The sequence below is a fragment of the Pholcus phalangioides genome, unplaced genomic scaffold (genome assembly GCF_987345545.1).
Source record: "Pholcus phalangioides strain wild (caught in Gottingen) unplaced genomic scaffold, Ppha-v1.0 ptg000008l_1, whole genome shotgun sequence".
Classification (NCBI taxonomy): domain Eukaryota; kingdom Metazoa; phylum Arthropoda; class Arachnida; order Araneae; family Pholcidae; genus Pholcus; species Pholcus phalangioides.
Window position 1 is genome coordinate 16423617 of NW_028301601.1, and position 23527 is coordinate 16447143.

General features: G+C 38.6%; 1 protein-coding gene across 1 annotated transcript in view; it reads left to right on the forward strand.

Moving 5' to 3' along the window:
* Positions 1-311: 311 nt before the first annotated feature.
* The window catches only part of LOC149083907 (monocarboxylate transporter 12-like), a 61302-nt gene continuing 38086 nt past the window's right edge, over positions 312-23527 (forward strand). The window contains exon 1 of the mRNA XM_089234279.1: positions 312-615. The gene's annotated coding sequence lies outside the window, so the exon portion shown is untranslated. The remainder of the gene's footprint in view (positions 616-23527) is intronic.

Consider the following 23527-nt stretch of genomic DNA (forward strand, 5'->3'; position numbering starts at 1 on the left):
GGGGGGATAAATCCAAATCCGAAAAGTTTTCTACGCATTCGTTGTAATAGTAAGAAAAAAAAAAGTACACTGTATGTACATTGCCGCCCTTATATTTTTCTTTTCCGGCCCGCTGCAACCGCACCCTTCGCACCTGCCCGAAAAAACCGTTTCAAAAAGAATAACATTTAGGTAGTAGAGAAGGCGATTTATAACAAAACCATCATAACAGAAGGAAAAAAAAAGAAGCCATCACGCATGCGCTGTGACGTAACACGATGACGTCACAAAGATGGGATGCAGCGATGAGGGGACGGAGGGGGGTAGCGGTGGTATTAAGATCAGCGGTTCTATGGTCGCTTGGCGTTTTTCTCTCTCTCTCTCTCTCTCTCCGTGCGTGTTGTGTCAGCATCAGCTGTTTGAAGAAGAGAGAGGGAAGCTGTGGACTTCTTTCCTTCATCTCAAAAAAAGACTCACTTATTTTGATAGGAAAGACACTGATACAAAGACGCAGACACATTTCCAACCAACACTTTAATACTGTTACGTACTCCTAGAATCTCCTCCAGTTCTCGAAGGTTCCCTCAAGAACCTGGAGAATCGCTCGCCAGCCTCTACTGGAGCGCACACAACAAGGTAAGCCGAGGATTTTTTTTTTCCTAATCGGAAGGGTCCCACGTTGGAGTGGGCCCCCCTCCCCCCATTATTTGATCGTTGCTGCTGGTGCATAGCAACAGAGTTGTGATAGACGCCGATAACAAAAAAAGATCTATCGAGATTTATTGATGAAACGATCTCTCAATTCCGTAAATGAAATTTGATCACTTGCATTATGTTGTTGTGGGATTTGAAAAAAAACTATTTATTAAGCTGCGAACGTACGTATTAATGTTGATATGATTCTTTTAAAATGATTCTTCTAAATTTATGTTCGTATTAATTAATCATATATCACCAAGAGGTCCCAGGATAGAGTTTCCGAAACCCTCTACCTGGATGGGAAGTGCGAGCCTCTGATGATTTACGTGCTTTCCCTCGAAAATCTGACTATTAGCTGATCCCATCGTTGTAGAGGGTGGCCCGTATGTACTTGAGGTATGGGCAGTGCCATCTTAATGCATGGGCCCACCCGGGCACGGCCAGGGGGTCCTCAAGAGAAGGGGGCCTCACAAAAATGGGATACGGTTGAAATTTTCTAGGATTTATCAGGTAGGGCTTCCAAAAAACCTTTTGGTCCGGGGGATTGAGGATACACTTAAGACGGCCCTGGGTATATGCCCGGTGGGCTCATGCGCTGAGACATTCCTGAAACATTACATTACTCTATGACAGGCATCTTCACCCCGTTGCTCGCGAGCACCAGAGTGCTCAATCCTTGCGGCCAATTTGGTTTCATGCATTCGTATGTCAAACGTGCCGTAAGGGTGCTCTTCTTTTGATGATAGGTACAGGCAGAGTGCTCGCGACTAGAAAAAAGATTGAAAACCTCTGCCTCTACAAGGTCCTTCCAATTAAAAGGAAAAAATTATCTGTTCCTAATTTTTGGGTGCCGATTCTAGGTCTGACTTTTTAAAATGGCCATCAGGTCTAGTTTGAATACCGATCAAAATTTGCATATTTAGGCTATTCATGAGAAATGATACCAGAGAAATCATATATCTATATTTTTTTGCCATCTAAAACTTGAGGAATGGCAATACTGACTTAATCTCTAATTGCAACCGGATTCTCAGGTGTTTTTTTTTTTCTAATTCAAAGAGAAACACAGGCTTCATATTTATGTACAAACCCTTTTAGTCAAAAAATTTTAGAGAGAGTCAGTCAGAGTTTAGTCAGTGTCATTAATGTTCCGAATAAGTTTTGTTATATACATTTTGCTGCCACCGCTTCACATTAACGCATTAAATCGGGTCTGATCATAAGAGTTCGCAGGGAAAGGGAGGAATTGGGGGTTTATGCCCTTTCCACCACAAAAGACAATCAATTTAATATTTGTGTAAAAAAATAAAATGTCGAAAGACTAAATACAAAGTATTAATACCTTTACCACAGCTAATTTTAATCAATTTCTGTTGCACTTAAATATTTTTTGATGGTTAATAGAAAAAAATTTATCTTGAAGAAAATCCTTGTGAACCCCCCTAAACCTTCTCTGACCCCCTCCGAAATCGATCCTGCGTGGTCCCTTATGGCTCATGGAAAACATTATGAAGGCTATGGACAAATCCTGCCCAGGTTTCTCGCACCTAAAGGAAATTTTTCCGAAATTACATAGAGACAAAACTAAAAGGAGGAGTATTCGTAGGTCCTCAAACAAGGAAAATATCAACTGTTTACTAACTATTTATTTTCACACAGAACTCGCTGCATTGAAATCATTCACATCTGCAATGAAGGGGTTTTTAGCTAACCACAAGAGCATAATTACCACCATCTTATTCAAGACCTGCTCTGTGCAGATATTGAATGACTCCGAAAATCCGTTTTGATTTTTTCCCCCATATAACGTGAGAGCAGTCAGTGATGAACAAGGAGAAAACGATACATGAGAAAAACAAAAAAGAATTACTTTTATAAAATAACCGGAAAAATGTCTACAAATTTTGTTCGCGTGTATACATGTGCACTCTATGTATGTGAAGAAAAAAAATTTCTTGCTGTTTCATTCAAACACAATGTGGAATTTCACTAATCCTTACAAAAAATATGAATCTTACCGATATTTTGACATCTCATCTTTTGCCTTTCACTTACACAAATGTGTCACACGAAATACGAGTTGCAAAAGTTTTTGTTTTGGGTCAGCAATCTTACTTGTTTACTTAACATTTCAACTGAGAAAAAAAATACCATTTAATATTTAAAATATTTCGTGGTTTGCTTACATATGGAACCTAGTGTTTGTGCTTAGGTTTGATTCTGCCGTGAGCATGACTCAGGAAAAACGTGAAGGAATTTATTCGAGTGCGAAACAAAAATTTATACGTTGTTGTTATTCCGACTGGAATCAATAAATGGAAAGCTATTCATTGATTCTTTTTTTTCTTTCCATACTTCGAAAAATACTAAAAAATTTTTACTTTTATTTTTAAGTTAGGTTCTTGAATTTATTTTTTTTAAAAAGAACCGAAAATTTAATTCTTAACTATAAAATGGGAAAGGGAATATCTTATATATAAATGCGAAAGTATGTATGTTTGTTTGTTATTTATACAAATCTACAATTTTAGACCGATCGTTGTCAAATTTTGCATATATACCAAACAAGACTGTGATTGAACCATAGGCTACTTTAAAAGTTTGTCAGAGCAGGGCAAATATATGCCCGAAATGGGCTAAAAACCGTCTGGCCACAATGGTACTTGGGCCCCAACAATCACTTTTGAATGTTTACTTTAGTTACCGTGGTTCCCTAACAATGCATTTCAGACATGCGTATGTATTTACAATGGTTTGTCACTTCTTTAATGTTGCCAGTATGATAATTTATTCCTCTATAATGGTTTGTCACTTTTTCAATCCTCCCAGTAATAGAAGAAAACGTGGTGTATTATAGCTAGTAATAAGTAAAACAGAGTTTTAAGAAATTAGTTAATAGGAAATTAATGCAATTGATTACAGAAAAAAATGCAAATTCATAACAGATGGATAAAATGATACAACTCGGCACATAAAGGCGCATGTCTTTAAATAGAATTTTGTTGCCACAGCGTTTCTACCAAGAATCACGGAACTAAATATTTCGGGGAGGGGGGAGTACACCATAGTTTTTTTTTTTTTTTTTTTTTTTGAATAAATGGGTACATAAACTAAAGATAAATCATCAATGTGTGAAAACTAAGGTGAATTAAATGATGGATAGAAAAGAGCTAAGGTGGGTCAATTACCAAAATTAATTCAGGGTTTAATCCCGGGTATGAGAATTATGGGTAAAGCTAAGTCGCGAATCGTTAAAAAAAGAACAAGGTGGGGCAAATCATTGAAAAAAAACCAAGGTTGTCAAATCATGAATAGAAAACTACTATGGCTCAAATCATGGGTGAAAAACTAAGATGGTTAAAAGCATGGGTACGAAAACAAAAGTGGACGTAACTAAAAACGATGGGGAGTCAGATCTTGGATACAACAACTAAGGTAATTCAAATCATGACTGGAATTTGCAAAAACAAAGCTGGATTTATTCATGGATATAAAAAGAGTGAAATCATGGGTGCAAATAATTTGGGTCAAATCTAAGGATTATATTATAAAGTTTTTACTCGTTAAAAAAATGCACAGATTTTACACAGATGTGTTAAGGGTCCCATAGAGAGAGAGAGAGAGGAGTCCATCCCATATATAAATCACATATAAACATTTTTTTTTACATCTTACACCAGGTTGTCTTCAACGCATGGCCCGTTGGCCACATTTGACCCACTGATCACTTTGCAAAAAAGAAGATATGTATAATAAAATTCACTGAGCTACACTAGCCATACATTTTTGTCACAAAAAAAGTTATTAGAAGGAAAATACATTTTTATGCATTTCTGTAAGTTACTTTAAATTGAATTTCTGCAAGTTTGAAATGCTTTGCCATTTTAAGATGCTCTCCAGATTTACGAGCAACGCTGTGCATTCGATTACCAAACCTTCGTGCACTTGGATGTCATCCCACGATTTCCCAGTACCTTTCTTTCTTTCAAACCGAGTACAACTACGGTCTATCGCCATGGGCAATTAACTACCGATTGAGTTGTGTCGGAAAAGCGCGAGTATGTGTACCTAACAGTCCGGGTGCTCGTATAGTGTTGTGTGTGAATTTTTTAGTGGTGTCATCTATATTAGAAATTCTGAGTGAAATGTGATGTTTGAATATGTGTACTGTTGTAGACCTGTTGCTGTCTGTGGGGAGACTTTCTACCGTGGAGATCGGCTCGCATGATTTCTCAGTACCATAGTAAGTATGTGTCATGATTATGGTGGCCCACAGGCAGAGCCGCCCTTATGGGGGTATGTGACAGGTGCGGTCACAATGGTCCCCGCGTTCTAGAAGGCCCCGCACTTACGGAAAGAATAATTCCTTTCACAAATTCTGGAACTCTGCATTTTCATCTGGAAAAAAATAATTCTGGAATTATCTGAACTTTCATCATTTTTGGAATTATGAATTTTCATCAATTCTGGAATTATTTTGTGCATTTATTCTGAATTTTCTTGGATGCTGGAATATATTCTTGCATTTATTCTGAATTTTTGTGATTTCCATTTTCTGAATTTTCAATTTCCATTTTCTGAATTTTCAATTTCCATTTTCTGAATTTTCAATTTCCATTTTCTGAATTTTCAATTTCCATTTTCTGAATTTTCAATTTCCATTTTCTGAATTTTCAATTTCCATTTTCTGAATTTTCAATTTCCATTTTCTGAATTTTCAGTTTCCATCTGCCACAGAATATGTAAAATTGAGGACTAACGGTGGCCCCGAAATTACCAAGACGGCTTTAGCTAAGACGAAAGGGCGGCCCAGGGGTTTCATTGAAATTCTTAACGTGCCTGGCCGCAATGCATGTTAAAAATTCGAGATTTTTTGATTTAAAATTTCCCACGAATAATATTAAAGGTTAAAGTCAGAGATAATCTCCCAAAAGGAGATTATAACGGGAGCCGGAATGAGATGACCTTGAAATTGATGGACATTTATTCTCGGTCTCAGAGTATTTAATGCCGATGTTTATCCTACTTGGCGGATGTCGAAACATCCGTTAGATGACAACATGTTTGCTCGAAAGCTTTTGCTGTCACTCCAACGTCATGTTATGAGTCTTGAGGAAACATGCGAATCTTAAGGTATTGTCCAATTAGATACGAAGTCTGTAAGAAACTCGTACGGGGCATTCTAATTATGGAAGATATGGAAAGAGGAAGATTGATTTATATATTCATATTATTATATTTTCCTCTGGTGTGTGTCTCTACGGCAAGCGTATGAATATTACGCTCGCTCCTAACTAATAAAGGTTTATGAGAGAGAGAGATGATGAATCTGTGGAATTTTCTCTCTCTTGGATCGAGTTCAAGATAATTTCGGGATATCCTCTGTGTAGAGAAGTTCGTATTGGAGCGGCATCACAACATGCGAGCGAGATCGATTTATCATTGCTATGATTTGGGATTTGGACTGTGTTCAATGTTTGCTTACCACTTTGGAGAGCGGGCAATATATCTTATCCCTTGATTACTTATTTATTTTGGTCACATCTGCAAAAAATTTTCGATTTTTATTTCACGTTTCTTTCTATTCAGCAGATTTGAGGGAAACGTTTTTTGTGATTGCATGTTTCAGAAAATCGATGATATAGATTAGGAAATATTAGCTCCAGTTTTAGTAAAACTTTAAATGCAGTAAATTTTTTATCTATTATGGGACCAAACGGGTAAAATATGGGATACAAAAGAATCAAATATGGATATTGGAACCAGGGCAGGTTAAATAATGCATACAAAAAGAGTGAAATCACGTATACAAAATTGTGAATTCGTGTATACAAAAACTAAGGTGGTTCGCGAATTGTGGATACAAAAGAAATTAAGTCAAATCAAGGATATATACAAAAGGTGTAATTAAGGATCCAAAAGGTGTAATCAAGGATCCAAAAAGTGTAATCATCGATACAAAAAATGTAATTATGGAGACAAAAATTAAGGTGTGGGTCAAACTATGGATACAAAAAACAAAGTAGATCAAACCATTGATAAAAATGGATAGGATTTTTCAAATGAGGGGCCGTTCAAGTATTACGTCATCATCGATTGCGGGGGGGGGGGGGTTTCCGATTTGCTGACTTTTGATGACAAGAGGGGAGGGGGGGGGGTTTGATAATGCTTACGTCATCAACCACCCTTTATGAAAATATGAGTTGGATTCAGGGGGGGGGGGCAGAGCTGATGACGAAATTTTGCTGACAAGGGGGGGGGTGTCAGCATTTTGCTGACTAGGGGGGGGGTCAAAAATGCTAAAAATTTGCTTACGTAATACTTGAACAACCCCTGATGGGGGGAAAAATGTCATATACAAAAGGGTCAAATAGTATATACAAAGAAAGATGAAATCATGGATACAAAAACTAAGGTGTTCAAACTGTGGATTCAAAAAGTAAAGTTGACCAAACCATGGATATAAAAGGATCAAATAATGTATACAAATGGGGGTCAGATGATTTATTCAAAAATCAAGATGGACTTAATCATGGATACAAAATGGTCAAAAATTAGATTTAAAAAATGGTCAAATCATGGAAATAAAAAAGGATCAAGTCATGAAAATAGAAGGGTTCAAATCATAAAAATGCCAGGAAATCTAATCATTTAAACAAAAACTGGGGGGGGGGGGGGGAGAGAGAGAGAGTTGAATCAGGGTTACAGTAACTAAAGATGGGTAAAATCAATCTCGGATACTATAACTAAGGTGGGTACCAGAAAGGAGCAAATGATGTGCACAAAAGAGGGTCGAATATAATGCACACAAAAACAAATGTTTGATCAAATCATGAGTGTGATTCCGAATCTGACAAATTATACTACTCTGTTTTGGTCGGAATCCTAATATAAGGTGAACTGAATGAACTCTTGGAAATTAACGACGCCGGCGCTGGGAAGAACGCGCCAATACCGTTGCCAAATGCTATCGCGTAATCGATACTGGCTGTGGATATTTCTCCCGGTATCACACTTGATGCAATCAATGAGGCTGAATCAGCTCTTTGTGGGGGGGAGGGGGGGCGAAATACTCCTACTGTAGATAATAAATCGATGATATCCATGGAGTTAGGGAACGTATGGAATGCAAGAGAAAGACTGGGTTTTCACTTTCATTATTCATGAGTTTTATGTCTAATTATAAGATGCGGAAAATTCTGGAATGTACAGTATTGAAGTTTCAAGTTCGTATTTCTCACTGACGTGGATTTCAGAAACTCATTATACAAAACTTGAGATACTCCTAATCCCTTCCGTGAAGTTAGTAAATGGAGTGATTCTAAAAAGTAATTATTTCCAGAATTTTCGTTGCACTTATTCAGAAAAATTCCTAAAATTCCAATGCGATTTTTAAGCAAGAGAGGGCACTTCTAGCTTCTTTTCCTTTTGTGATTCAGATCATTCACCTGTTTCTAAAAAATATCGCCAAGCGTCAGTAATGCCAACAGGCGGATTTATGGTGTTGCCACCTGCGGGATACACAAATTTTGCAACCCTTCTTCTATTCTAGTCTAGTTTTTCTTGACCACTCAATCTTCAGATTCGCCATTCTTGGAAATAGCCCCCTTAGCCCTCTGCCAATACCTTCTAAAGCAGACAAGCTTGCTCTAGAAGGTGTTGCCTCCGCTCCCTGTAAATACACTTCTGTGTCTGTCACTCTTTTGATCATTCACATGCTTGCACGCTGCTTTGTTCATTCGCGTGCATACATACCTCAAATCACTGTTATGGTCACTCACCGACCTAGTCCCCTCCCTCTCTAGCCTGGTCCTTTGCTCTCTAGTTTAAACTTTTGGCGCTCTCTGATCCGGTTCCTCACTTTTTAGGCCACTCCCATGCTCAAACATCCTCTGGGTTTTTCTTTTGGTCACTCACATGGTTGCGCTATTCCTTGGTCACTCTTTTAGACGTTCACTGACCTGATCCTTCACTATCTATGTCACCCATATGATGCAAACTCTCTATGTCTTTCTTTTGTTCGCTCACTGACTTGGTTCCTTGCTTTCTATGTTCTTCTTTTGGTCACTCACATTACTGCAAACCCTCTAGGTCACTCGTTGGTCACTCACATTACTGCAAACCCTCTAGGTCACTCGTTGGTCACTCACATTACTGCAAACCCTCTAGGTCACTCGTTGGTCACTCACTTACCTAGTCCCTTGTTCTGTATGCAGAGGCGGTTTTGTTTTTACCACTTGTGGGCAAAAAAAGAATTTTGCCCCACCCCCTTTTTCTCCCATTCAGCTCATTTTCTTGAGCACTGATTCCTCAAATTTGGCGCCCCTCCGAGCACTCCGCCTTGGGCTAGAGCCCGTCGAACAGATTACGGTATGCATTCAGGCAATTCAATAGATTTGTATAATAAAGATATTTAAGAATTTTCCAAGAATCTGGAAATACGGGTATTCCTGGCATGCTGGCCTTCCTCGATGTTCCCGAGCACGCCGGTTCAGGTGCGTCGGAAGTGTTTCGAATCTGTGGGTGCCCGTCTTGAGATTCATGTAGGAAATTTCGATTTTTGAATCAATACTGTGGGTGCTCGGACCCGTTCTAGAAACTTCCGTGGGTGCTCGAGCACCCCCGGCTCCGACGCCACTGCGCCGGTTAATGCGGAGGAATACGGTACACCTCTGGCAGTGATGTGGCGATGAATGGCAAATTTTTGGGTGATTGATATCGGCAATGGAAAGAGTTGAATTAAGGATTATTAATCTTAAGAAATAATTAATTTCGACATCCGCATAGGCTATATAGCCCTAATTTCAATGATGCCATGAACATGAAATATTCAGTGCGCAATGCTTTTGACCTTCATTTTTATAGGAATACAAAAATGCGTACGTACGTTTATGCAAAATTCTTATGCCAGAAACTTTCCGTAACAGTTATTGAGACAGCGCAGTAAAAAAAAAGTGTTATTTATTTATTTACTTTTCTTCGCTTTTAAGCAGTAGCAAGGCCACAAATACGCTTTTTTTACCTTTTTTTTTTTAAATGGCTTCTCTGACCCATTTCTCTTGTATCTTCCATGGTTATTTTTTTCGTATTTGACCCAGTAACTAACAGACTTAATTTCGACAGAAGGTCGTTAAGAGAAAAAGTGAAATGAAAAATCTGCCGAGGTTTTAAATTTCACCGACTTTATAACCATTATACCATGAGCTGTGTTTTTTTCACTATGAACACCGCCCAGCTCTTCGAGAGACACTTTATAGGAAAATTGTACACCAGGGGTAATGATATACTTTCACTTCAGTGGCGTAACCAATTTCATCTTTTTATTCTTGTATAGACCACAAAATTTGAATAATAAAACGATTGAGCTGAAAAACAATTTTTTTTCAATGATACCAGATTTATAATCAGGATTATATACTTTGCAAAAGTTGTTTTTAACATGGAAAAAAAGAACTGATTTAAAGTTGGGATGAGAACTTATTTATTAAAAGGTTGATTTTTAAAAGACAAAAAATATGCTCTTATAAATAGGGTGACCATACGTCCCGTATTTCCCGGGACACTTACTGTTTTTCCCGTTTTTTACACGAAGCTTACTTGAATTTTCATTCTTTATTGAAGTCAAAGAATGAAATTATTTTCTCACTAATAAATTATATTATGATAATTACAATTATAAATAAGAATATATTAATCTCTCTCTTACTCTTGTCTTGGTGAGCGTTTTATTTCGTGGAATTCATTTAAATCCATTGCAATTTCCAGTAATGCTTTATTTCCTGCCATTTTTATTTTTACGTCATTTTCTCCAATATTTGGCAACTTTGTTTACTTTTATCGTCATTTTTTTCGATAACTGGCGATGTCCCGTATTTGGAATCCCAATTTCCCGTATTTCTTTCAAGGAAATATGGTCAGCCTACTTATAAAATACCAATTAGATGACTTTGGCAATCTTTGAAATGAATGTATCTGAAGCACTAAAAATTGTAAAATTGCATCGGAAGTTTTCGGAAAGGTACCTAAAGCCTTATTGAAACCGATTAAATAATATCGACAATGTGTTTGGGAAGGTATCTTAAACTTTACTAAAACCGATTAAATGATATCGGCGATCCCTGGAAAGATATCTGAAGTATTGAAGCCAAACAAATGTCATTGGTAATCTTTGGGAAGGTATCTGGAGCCTTATTAAAACCGATTGAATGAAATCGAAATCCGTGGAAAGGTGTATCTGAAGCTCTATTAAAATCAAATAAACTACATCGGCAATCCTCAGGAAGTTGTCTGAAGTAATAATCAGATTAAATGAAAACTTTTTTTACGTGGTTTTTTTGACTTATTCCCCTTGTATCTTCCATGGTTTTTTTCTTCTTTATATTTGGCCTGGTAACTAACAGAAGGTCGTTTGAAAAATCTGCCGAGATTTTAAATTTTACCGACTTTATAACGATTATAAGAGCTGTGTTTACTGGGAACATCGCCCAGAGCTATGAAAAACATTTTAGTGGAAAATTTTAAACAAGGGATAAAAATACTTAAGGGATAACAATATCCTTAATATACATAATTATTATATATTATATATATAAGGGATATTTATACTAGGGATAATAATGTACTTCATTTCATTGGCTTGTGAACCGTTTTCTTCTTTATTCTGAGATAGACCATGAAATTTGGATAATAAAATGATCGAGTTGAACAGCAGTTATTTTTTCAATGAGACCAGATTTATAATCTAGATTATATAATAATATGTAAAAGTTATTTTTCACACGGGAAAAAAGAAGTTATTTTAAGTCTTTGTGATGATTTTTGAAAGACAAAATATGCTCGGATATTATATAAAGAAAATCGTACGTATTGCAGAGGCGATAGATGTTATTAGTGATGTGTCAGATGCATACACGTGATCATCATCAACAGACACATTCGTAAAATCCATAGAAATTCTTGAGAATTTTCTCTAATTGTCTTCTTTTACTAATGCTTTCATAACTGAGAAAATTTCTCAGGCAGGTGATGCTAGATTTTTAATGTTTTACCAATGTCGTATATTTGTGAGATAATACTTCATTAGTGGGTAACGCATCGGTTTCCTGACCTAGAATACCAGGAAAGACAGCTGTAGTCTTATTAAAATAGACTAACTGTAATTTGTAATCCCTGGGAAAGTGTCTGAAGCCTTATTAAAATCGGTTAGCTGACTAGTCTTCCTTCAATCCCAGTATCGATGCACAGGGATCCCATAAAAATAAAATACTGCAATCCTAGGAATAATCAGCAACCTCTGGAAAGATATCTGAAGTCTTCTTAAAACCAGTTAGATGACTGGTAATCTTTGGATTGGTATCTGAAACATTAAAAATGATTAAATTACATCGGCAATTTTCGACAAGGTATCTGAAGCCTTATTGAAACCGGTCAAATGGCATCCGCAATCCCTGGAAAGATATCCGAAGGCTTGGCGGAGCCGATTTAATGGCATCAGTAATCCTTGGAATAGTATCTGAAAAATTATAACTGATTTATCGACATCGAAAATCCTTGGAAAGGTATCTAAAGCCCTATCAAAACCGATCCAATAAAGTCGGCAATCACTGGAAAAATATCTAAAGCCTTATTAGAGCCGGTTAAATGAAGTCCACAGTCTCTGGAAAGATATCTGGAACATTATTGGAAAACCGATACTAAATGGCATCAGCAATTCTTTGAAAGGTAAGAAATGGCCGATAAATCGTTAAAAATGTGAAGCCTCAAATAAACGATTAATGAATTCATTTACCGAATAAATTAAAAATCCCTAGATGAAGCCTTATTATAAAACCGATTAAATGGCATTAGCCGATCATGTGAAAAGTGCCAACAGCATTCCGATTAAAGGACATCGGCAGTCTTTGGAAGGCATCTGAGGCATCGGTAATCTCTGAAAAGATATCTAAAGATTTAAAGTTGACGAAATAGCATCGGCAATCCCAGAATTGTCGGAAAGTTATCTATATAGTCTTATTAAAATCACCGAACTGAATATAAGCCAGAATCTTGAGAAGCTTCCGTAACTGAGATCGTATATGTTAAACCCACAGCCAAAAAATTTGGTCATCGGATTCAACTGATGTGACCCGCGACAAATAAATGTCCCGTGGCACATTTCCAGATAACTTCAGTGATTCGCGGCACATATCCAGATCATTTAAGCGACCTGCGGTGCACCTCTTTAGTGGCCCGCGGCACGCTTCGAGATTACTTGAGTATCTCGCAGCACGCTTCGAAATCACTTGAGTGACTCGCAGCACACTTACAGTTCACTTAAGCGGCCCGCTGCATTTTTATAAAGTATTCGAGTGGCTCTTATCACATTTCCAGATAACTTAAATTGCCTGCGATGCATTTTTAGATCGCTAAAGCGGCCAACGGCACACTTTCAGATCACATGAGTGACTCGCGGCACATTTCCCGATGACTCATAGATAACTCAAGTGAACCGCGGAACATTTTCATATTACCTGAGAGGCTTGAAGCACATTTTCAGATCGTGTCAGGGGGGCCTCGGTGTACATTTCGAGGCAACTGAAGTGGCTTGCGAACACTCTAAGATCACCTAAAATACTCACGGCAAACTTTCAGATCACCCGAGTGACTCGAGGCATATTTCCAAATGACTCAAGTGGAACGCGGCCCATTTTTCAATAACTCAAGCGACCCGTGACACGTCTCCAAACCAATCAAGTGACCCCGCACTGCCCAAACGGTTGAGCACCCATGTTCTAGACAACTTAGGTATGATTTAGGAAGTCGTGATTGTGTGTGTATGTGTGTGAAATCGACTCTTGAACATTATAAAATCATTCTATAGGAACTATATTATATGTAAATATTCTCTTATGTAAGCTCAAATAACCGTGAAAGTTCAATATTGAAGTTCAAACCATAATCTTCAAAAACTTCCCCATGTTCACCATTATCTCGTGAACACGTATTAATCACGTGATTTTTCTCAAGAAAAAACAGACCCGGCATGCAATGAGAAAACGCATGCTCTTAAGAAAAAAAAAGAAGAAACCAGAACGTATATATAACCAGAATTTTTTTTTATCAATTCATGTAAAGATATACATGATGCCGTGCAAGCTTAGAATAAATATTCAACATGATAATAATATAGCACCTAGTGATTCATATTCCCCTTTTTCTTTCTCGTATGAGTTTGCGATAACAAATGAAATTTCTCGATAACCATCGCGTGCTCAAATAATTGAATGCAATTATCATGTGATCATAGAGAGAAAACGCATATTTTCATAATAATTTCATAAGTAGTACGAGCGTTAATCTGTATGTATAAAATGTCCTGACTGACACATACGAAATACAGATGACTGGATACCAAACGAAGATAATTGGGAAGAAAAATCACTCTCCTCTGTGGGGAATCGAACCACCAACCTCACACTTTCCGGGCACAAAATGCGAGGTACATATGGGGGGAGGGGGGGGGTTCCGAGGGTTGCATAGAGATATACCGAGCATAAATAACTGAAGCTACAAACATGAAATTTCGTCAGTATTTTTATTTCGTAATGTAGAGACTCACTAAGAAGAGATCTTTCAAAATTCAACTCCCATAGCAATCGTGGCTGAGCCGAAACCACGCTGAAGCTATAAAGTCATCAAAAGCAGGTGCTAGAACTCCCAATGCTACCTTTGAAGACCGGAAACCCAATGCTACCGCAATATTGCGCATGTAAACGGGGCTACTAAGACGCGAGATTTCTGAAAATTCAACCCCAAGGGTTGTCATGAGGCGTTCAAATGTTATACTGAGGAATCATCGCCGAGAAATTTTCAGATCACATCCAGCGAAACCGCGGGTAACGCAGCTAGTGACCGTATATATCTATCGGGAATCCGTATATTTCGGAATGGATAATTCCTACTATATGCTGACTCTTCAAGAAAGCTCTGGAACGATCGTGTCTTTCTGCTCGTGAGTGAGTGAGTGTGTACATGATGAAACGGACTGGGGGTATTGGTTCGATGCCAGGAGTCAGCTGAAATTTCTCATTAAAAAAAAAAAACCATACAGCCAAGCGGAGTTGACGCTAAAATAACGTTGTTGGGAGACGTAGCGTATCACCCTCCCGTTATAATAATCCGACCTCTGACGCAACACGGCCTCAGAAACTTGCCAAGTTGCTGCTGTGTGTGTGTGCGCGCTCTCTGTGTTACTTTTTCATCATTATTACTTTTTCTTTTTTAGTTGTTTCTGAGAGTCTCGCTTGGCCTCACCTTTATATCTTCTTTTTTTTTTTTTCGCCTAGACGACGATGTTTTCGTTGTCGGTATCAGTTGGTAACGAACGGTGTAACGTCTCGCCACTACCACTCACTTAAGCCTTCGAATGATTCTGATGTGTCTGCATATATTAATGAAAATGGGTGTTTGTCTCTCTCTCTCTCTCTCTCTGGTCTTAGGTCCATGAAACTTTTCCTTTTCCTTTTTTTTTTCTGGTAAATTCCTATGCTGTTTCTGAGATAATAACTTGGAACGTTCCCACATCGCGTGCATGGGTTTATTTCTGTCCAATGGCTTATCATCTTGCACGAACTACCTTCATACAGCCATTGCAGTCAGGGCTAGACTTGCAGGTGCAATGCGTCCTCTGCACCTGCTTGAGATCGTCAGGTCCGGCCCTGACGGGAATGGCCCTTTGCAACAGCTTAAGCCTGGTGTGACACTGATCCGTTTGCAGCTGCGCAAGTCCATCCTTGACGGCAAAAGACCCTTTCCACCTACGTTAGTCTAGCACCGACGCCTCTGCATTTGCGTCAGTCTAGCCCTTTGCATCAGTGTAAATCTGGCTTTTGATTGACATCAAGGACCCTTTGCCTTAGTGCAAGTCAGGCTCTGAATTGATAGCAAAGGACCCTCTGAAACTCTGACCTGAGTAAGTCTGGTCTTGACAGTGAAGAACGCTTTGAACCAGCGTAAAAAACGGCCCTGATGTCAAATGACCCTCTGCACCTGCATATGTCTAGCCCTGATCCGCCACACCTGCTAAGTCTGGCCCTGACCCTCTGCACTTGCGTATGTCCAGCCCTGACAGCTAAGTCCTTCTCATAAGTTCGGTCCCACAGAGCCAATACGAATTTTCGGGGATCTTTATACAGTATTATTATATTGTAGGGAGCTTTTATATGGCAGCCACGTGTGGCACAAGTTTGGGAACCACTAGTCTCCCTCTTGTGGGGGAAAAGGGGAGGGGGAAGGAGTGCAATCATATACAGTACATATTGTCGAGGACCTCAAAAGTCCAGCCTTAGTTGTCGGACATGAATTCTGGACAGAAGAATTCAGTCCAGATGGACCTCAGGAAGGTCAATGGACCGCAAGAATTATTGTTCAGGAATATTTTAGTTCTTGTTGAATATCTCGAAGGGAAAGTCTTATTAGTTGCCGGTTCACTGTGAACCAGTTGTTAAATTGGTTTTACCAGAAAACACCATTGTTGAGTGGGTGACTGGGCTCCCATCTAATAGAGAATCGTGATTGCAAGTGGTTACTTTAACGACCTGTCCGCTAAACTGAACATCTGTAGAATCCCGCAACACTAGTCCTGTTTCCCTCCAGAAAAATAATTACAGTTAATAGAAATAACATCCATTGGGATTTCACCTAAATGACCAAGGTTTGCAGCGTTTACAAGTCATGAAAATAATCAATAACGGCTCTAATTACGTTCGCTTGGCGCTATGCGGGCCGGTAAGGCTTCGTGTATCGAAGTGCTCGATCCCAACGATCGATTTGTTATTATCGGAAATATTCTGTCCTCGTCACTCAAAAACAAATTGATTTTTTTTAAGTGAAACTTTTAAGGAAACAGGAAATGGAACATTTTAGATTTTTTTTTAAATGTTTTAGAAAAGACGATATCCGGAAAAAATAAGATAAAAGGACGTTCTCTTCCGACGTAAAAGGATAAAGGAAATTTACTGTGTGTGTGTGTGTATTTGTCCTAATGGATTTGATCCACTGATTTCGGTGTTTGCAGAAAATGACGTTTTTTTCTCTTGGCCACTGCAGAAACTTGATATCGGTTTTTTTGGTTTTTTTTGGTTCCTCTCTCTTGTTTTCTCTCACACGGAAAAATAAGGAAAAAATTCCGATTTAGAAGGAGAAGTAATAACCTGTCGAGGATAAAGGTTGGAAAGCGATGAAAAAAAGTATAGCACAATCCATGCCACTTAATGTGATCACATCGGGACTCTGGGTTTCCGATAGCAATAACCGAATGATAGCTATACCCGAAAAAGTCCCGTTTGTAAGTACGGTGACAATACATCCCGTTTGGTCGAACAAGACGTATGGTAAACTGCTATTGGAAAAACGATGTGTTGGTGAAACGAGTATTGGTAAAAAGGTTGGTTCCTTTCCAATAAAATTTGTTGCAAAATGTTGAATCGTTTCCATTTTTTTTTTTATTCTATTCTAAAACGTGACCGTTTTTTTTCCCCCTGTAAGCTAAAATTCTGCATTTTTGTTATTAAGTCATTGTGAGGAGTTAGAATGAAGAATACTGTCTAATGATCAGAAATTACAATATTTTTAACCCTTACAGTGGTAATAACGAGTTATCTCGTCAAACTTGATCTGCTTTACTTCGGTCACGCCGAAGCATCTCGAGGTTCATAAAACGCTTTTATTTCCAATGTGCCAGTAACAATGCGATCAGGAAAAATTTTAAAAACCGCTTAAAGTTTTAATGAACAGAATACGTTTCATAGATCCGTTGTGAAAGTCTCTCGGGACAAGTAATTTGAATCTGGTCAACTGTGTAAAATAAACTGATCAAGGAAAGCTTCATAAACTGAAAGGAAAGCGCTTTTTTTTTTCGCCGTACATTTGCCTTTACTATAGGAAGGCCATTGCAAAAAGCAGCTCCACCCGTATATGGATCACAGCAAATACTATGGACTGATTACGACATTAAATACCGAAATGTTTGTCAACTGGGAAGCCGGGAGAAGAGAACACCTTCTAGCCTCCTACATACTCTTGCAGTCTGATAACGATAACTCACGGGAAAAAACCAAGTTTCGCGAAATTGATGAAAGTTCAGAATGTAATAAAAGAACAATAATTTCAGACATAGTCGAATTTCAGAATTTATGAAAGAAATAATTCCCCAGAATTATTCTTTTCTACATAATTCCAGAAAATTATGCCTCTCTAGATTAAAATGCAGAATTTCAGAATTATTCCTTTCTAGATTAAAATGCAGAATTCCAGAATCATTCCTTTCTAGATTAAAATGCAGAGTATCAAAATTATCCCTTTCTAGATTAAAATGCAGAATTCTAGAAAAAATTATCCCTTTCTAGATTAAAATGCAGAATTCTAGAAAAATTATCCCTTTCTAGATTAAAATGCAGAATTCTAGAAAAAATTATCCCTTTCTAGATTAAAATGCAGAATTCCAGAATTATCCTTCCTACATTAAAATGCAGAATTCCAGAATTATTTCTTCCTAGATTAAAATGCGGAATTCCAGAATTATTCTTTTCTGGATAAAAATGCAGAATTCCAGAATTATCCTTCCTACATTAAAATGCAGAATTCCAGAATTATTTCTTCCTAGATTAAAATGCGGAATTCCAGAATTATTCTTTTCTGGATAAAAATGCAGAATTCCGAAAAAAAAATTTGCCTTTTCTAGATTAACATGCAGAATTCCAGAAAAAATTATCCCTTTATAGATTAAAATACAAAATTCCAAAATTATTTGTTTCGAGATGAAACTGCAGATTTGCAGAATTTTCCCAATTTATGATCACCAGTGCGACGGCACCTGCCGCACACACACCCCTAATTGCGTCTCTGACACGGATTTAAAATATTAATTAGGAGTTGATTGCCCTTTTGCCTTGTTGAAGGAAACTTGGTTTTGCATCTGATCAAAGGAAAAAGAAAACTGATTTCACAGCCGTTAAGATGGCGAGTCGTCAAGCTGTCTGTCTGTGTTTCCTTTGCTGAAGATCCTGCACGCACGTGTTTTGCATGCGTTTAATGCAAAATAACTCGTTTCTCTGCAATGGAGAGGTGTGTAACAGAACCAGCCACCACATCCTCCCAGCCCGTCCTAAAAATAAAAAAACGGAATAAATTATACAACCAGCGCAACGCTATCAAAAAGTCAAGTATGTTCCGGGAACACGTGCTCGATGGGTGAGTAGTCAGAAAAGAAAGAAAAAGGACAATAGTATAAACCGCGCTTCACACGTGATTCGGTCGTGGTTGGAAGTCACAGGAGGAGAGTTCACTTATCCGCCACGGGGTGTTCTCCCTTCGTTGTTTTTCTTTTGTGGCCCACCTTTTTAGTTTACCTAGTTGTCCGAATGGAACTGCCAGTGTTAATTGTTGGATGTGGTGTTGTTCGTTCTGGCATCGCGAGCGCATTTGTGATTCGCGTTGGTTCATTAAACGCCTCCGGTTAGGTTCCCGATAAACTCTTGGCACGTGTCAGCGGGAGGATTTCGAAAATGGCATGTCGCCACGGAACCATTCTTTCATCAGATGTTACGACATGAAGTGTTGGTGAGAACAAGGAATGCCTGTCTGTTCAGAATTTTTCGTCTGTTTTCATAATTGGTTCCCCCCTTTGCTTTCATGTGATCTCGATCTTTCCGATCTTCATCAGACTTTTTACTCCGTGATATCTTTCAATAACCCCCACCCTCATAGGGTGAAACACGAATCTTCAAACACGCCCGTGAACACCGAGCTAGCTCATCAGAAAACTTGCTGACGAACTTGCAGATCGAAATTTTGCTGACAAGGAAGTGGGGGTGGGGGGGGGGAGTGATCAAAAATGGCAAAAAAATTTGCTGACGTAATACTTGAACGGCCCCTAAGAAGAAAGTTGAAGAACATTGAACTAAACAGTAATTTTTATCATGATATTCGTGGTTTCTCAGTCGCATGATCTGGCCACCCTGTCCTATGCCCACAGATGCTGTCCAGTCCCATAGGCTACTACGTATAAAAGTGCTATGATTCTATAAGCGCTTTATGAATTCTTCTTTGAGGCCAACGGCGTGGAAAATTATAATTAACGATTTTAATGATTTTAGAGTTTTAATTGGTAACCATTTTTTTTAAATATACGTTTATCTTTCAAAATTTCGATTTAAAAGCGATTATATCAGTATTAATATTTTTTATATAGTAATTAAATAATTTTTTTTTTTAATTTAAAGCAAGTAAATCCAGCAGTAATAATTTTTGGGTATATAGAATACTAGCTGATACCCGCTGACGTTGCCCGTCCCGTAAAAAATGTATATACGTATAGCTTATTAATTATTTCTTAATCAAAAAAATTTCTGCATCAAGTAAGAAAAAATTACTTTTATTTTTAAATATTTTAATTGAAAACTTGAAGCAATCGCTTGTGGATACACAATATTTTTTGTTTTTCCATCTGTTGTGTAGATGTACAAATTTTTGGGATTACCAACACGCGAACAGGCGACGAAAAGCTGTCCGTGTGAAAAACAGGGCTCAAGTAGGTTGATACCTGCCACTGCTAACGACTGGCCTTGCGCTTTGTTGATTATCATGGCAAAAATTAAACGAATCGGGAACTGTAATCGCTTGAAAGTGAATGGCACTTCTTCAGTGATAATTGGGATAGGGGCCATTTAAGTATTACGTAAGCAGATTTTCAGCCATTTTTTATCCCCTTCCTTGTCATCAAAAGTCAGCAAATTCAAACTCCCCCCCCCCCCCTCCCGATGCTGACGTATTACTTGAATGACCCCATACGTGGAATGAAGATGTCTTCTCCTTTGGCACATCCAGTTAGAATCCGTGCTTCGATGATGTAATTGTGCAATTTCTTCACGCAGAGTCTGCTACCATTGCAGAGTCTCGGTGTCTCCAAATTTCTTAAAAGCATTATAGGTGATCCGACTTTGAGGGTCAAATTGTGTGGTGGCACACTCGGAATATCCAAAGAGTTCAGAAATTCGGCAGAATAGGGAACTGTCGGCTCTGTGTCTGTGACAGTGTCAACCGATTTGTAAGATGTGGAGTCTCCCGGAATAATTTTTAGGATTTTTTCGTTGATCTTATTCACACTGTCATTTTTCGGTGCCAGAATCACTCTCTCACAAAGCCACTCATGGTTTCAGTGATTTTGTTCAATGTTTGGGAAGACTTTGTCTGCAAGTTCTTGAACTGAGTTTCACAACTGGCAAAATCCATTTGGGAACGTAATGAGTCCAGTGCTTGGGTCTCTACTGGAATTCTTCCATTGCCAAGTTTGATCAACTGACGTGAAAATGATAAGAGTGCTGAGTCATTTTTCAGTTGAACTCGCATGTTAGTGGATAATGATAATTTTCTAACTTCGTGCCAGAGTGTTGATAATTTGAGGCTAGCATTCAGTTCATCAGCTGGCGTTAAACATTTTTATTCCCAGTTTTTTGTCGTCGTAGTTGTTGTTAGTGACGTCATATGTCCAGCTTGTGCAACGAATATTATTCAAACGCCTTTTAAGCATTTTTTAAATTGAAACTATACTTCTACGATGGGCTGTTGATGAGATAAAGGCCGCATTAGCACTTACAGGGTACCCTGTATATAGGCTAGCAGAAATAAACGGCGCTCCTCCCGGCTTTTCTTCAATTACTGGGAGGATTGGAAAAGTTACAAACCGTTATAAAGGAATAAACTTTTATAATAACAGAATTAAAGGTGTGACAAACCATTGTAAAGGTATATATACACGTCTGAAACGCATTGTTGGAAACCACGGTAACCAAAGTAAACGTTCCGAAAGTGATTGTTGAGGCCCCAAAACCATTGTTGCCCGACAGTTTTTCGGGCATTTGCCCAGCTCTGACGAACTTCTAAAGTAGCCTACGGTTAAATCCCGGTCCTGTTTGGTATATATGCAAAATCTGGCGACGATCGGCCTAAAACTGTAGATTTGTATAAAGAACAGACATACATACATACAGACAGACATACTTTCACATTTATATATAAGATTGATTCCAGCATTTACGTTCTGTGGTGACGCTAGTGCTGGTGGATGTGTCTGGTTGTTATTTCGGAAACATACAGTCATGACTCCTTTCTTTTTTTAGTTATTTAATAGAAGAGAGAGAGACTTTTAGGACATGTTCGGTCGACAGTTGGAGCCAGACTGAACTCCAATACAAGAACACACTAGATAATGCCTAGCTAGTAAATGGCATAAAAAATATAATAAAAATATAAAAATTGTACAAGACAAGTAGCGCCACACATTCTTTGAGATATGTTCGCCCATTATTACACTTCATTCACAATTTGAAATACAGATGGCAGCTCAAAAATTTACACACAGCACTTTATATGCACTCATACTTGTTAGGTACACACTCACACTTCCGGCACAACTCAATTGGTAGTAAATTGCCCATGGCGATAGTTGTTCAAAGAAAGAAAGCCCTGGTCAACCCATGCGTTTAGATGGTGCTGGACTCCAACTGAACAATCCGCGGGGGCCCCCCTTCAAAAGACGCCGATAGGTCCAATCACGCACGGTCACCTAGGCTGGATTCTTTGATTAACACAAGAGATGTGTGCAACGGATATAATTCTGTTACGCAATGCCCATAAAAAGTCTGGTAATATTCAGCAAGTCGGAATATTCTGAACGACGTGGCATAAATAACATCTGAAGTTCACTTTTTGACAAGAAAACATTCTAGACTGATTTGAAGTGACCGTGTCTCTTTAGTGTCTAAGCAAGACACTTCTGAAAGGCGAACGTTTTCCTTTAAGTAGCGTTATTAAGATGTCACGATGCCAGAGGGTGGGATTTAACCCAGACAAGGGCCAAAAGGGCCTCCTTTAAAGCTTTCCTTTAATCCGATTGACGAGGTAAATAAACACCGTCGACGTCTAGCCATTTGCCTATACACGAATGTTCTCGAAAGCCTCCGGCGATAAACACACAGATGCTGTAATCCCCGTCGCAGTCGACGATGTCTACTGACATTACTGACGTCTTCCAGATGAACGTTTGTTGATGAGCACTTGATATTGAATTACCAGAAAGGGGCTTGGCAATTGATTTTCATTTTAACACGTGTCCAATTATATAATTATTTTGATTTGCAAGTACAACGAAGGTTTTGTTCCCTAACATTGCTGATGTTTTCATGTCTGTACCCTATTAAAATAAGTCTGGAGCATTTGGCCGTGGCCCAATAATTCTAGGTTCGCTGCCTATCCAAACATTTTCAACTAGGGCAGGGGCTCTTAACCAGGATTATATGGAGAGGTTTCGAGAGGTCCGTGAGAAAATAATTAATTTGTTCTTCTTGCATTGTGTTATGTGCTGAATATTATAAGGTAAAAGTGGTTATCCATGGCCTTCATCATGTAGGCAAAGGCCCCTCCCTGTTGACAAAGAGAGTCCGTAGCCCTTAAGGTTTCGTGCAACACAAAAGTTCAAGAACCTCTGAACTCGGGTTAATTTCGCTGTCAGTACATTCAACTGATTCACGCTAAATATTATCTACCGAAACCGACACGGATCGGAGTTGGGGTGTCCCGAATCAACACCACCAGTAAAAGATAGGTCGTGTTGCCTATATCTGCATCTATCTGAAGAGCTTCGACAGCATAGGAGCGTATAAAAGTGGAAGGGGGGGGGGGAGGGATATCGCCCACCACCCAGAGCCGGACAATATGGGGAAAATTGGTCTGTTTCGTAAATAAAATACGGGATGATCCTACGAACCTGCATTACGAGTCGTCTCTTTCAACACATGACTCTGAATACGCGCCT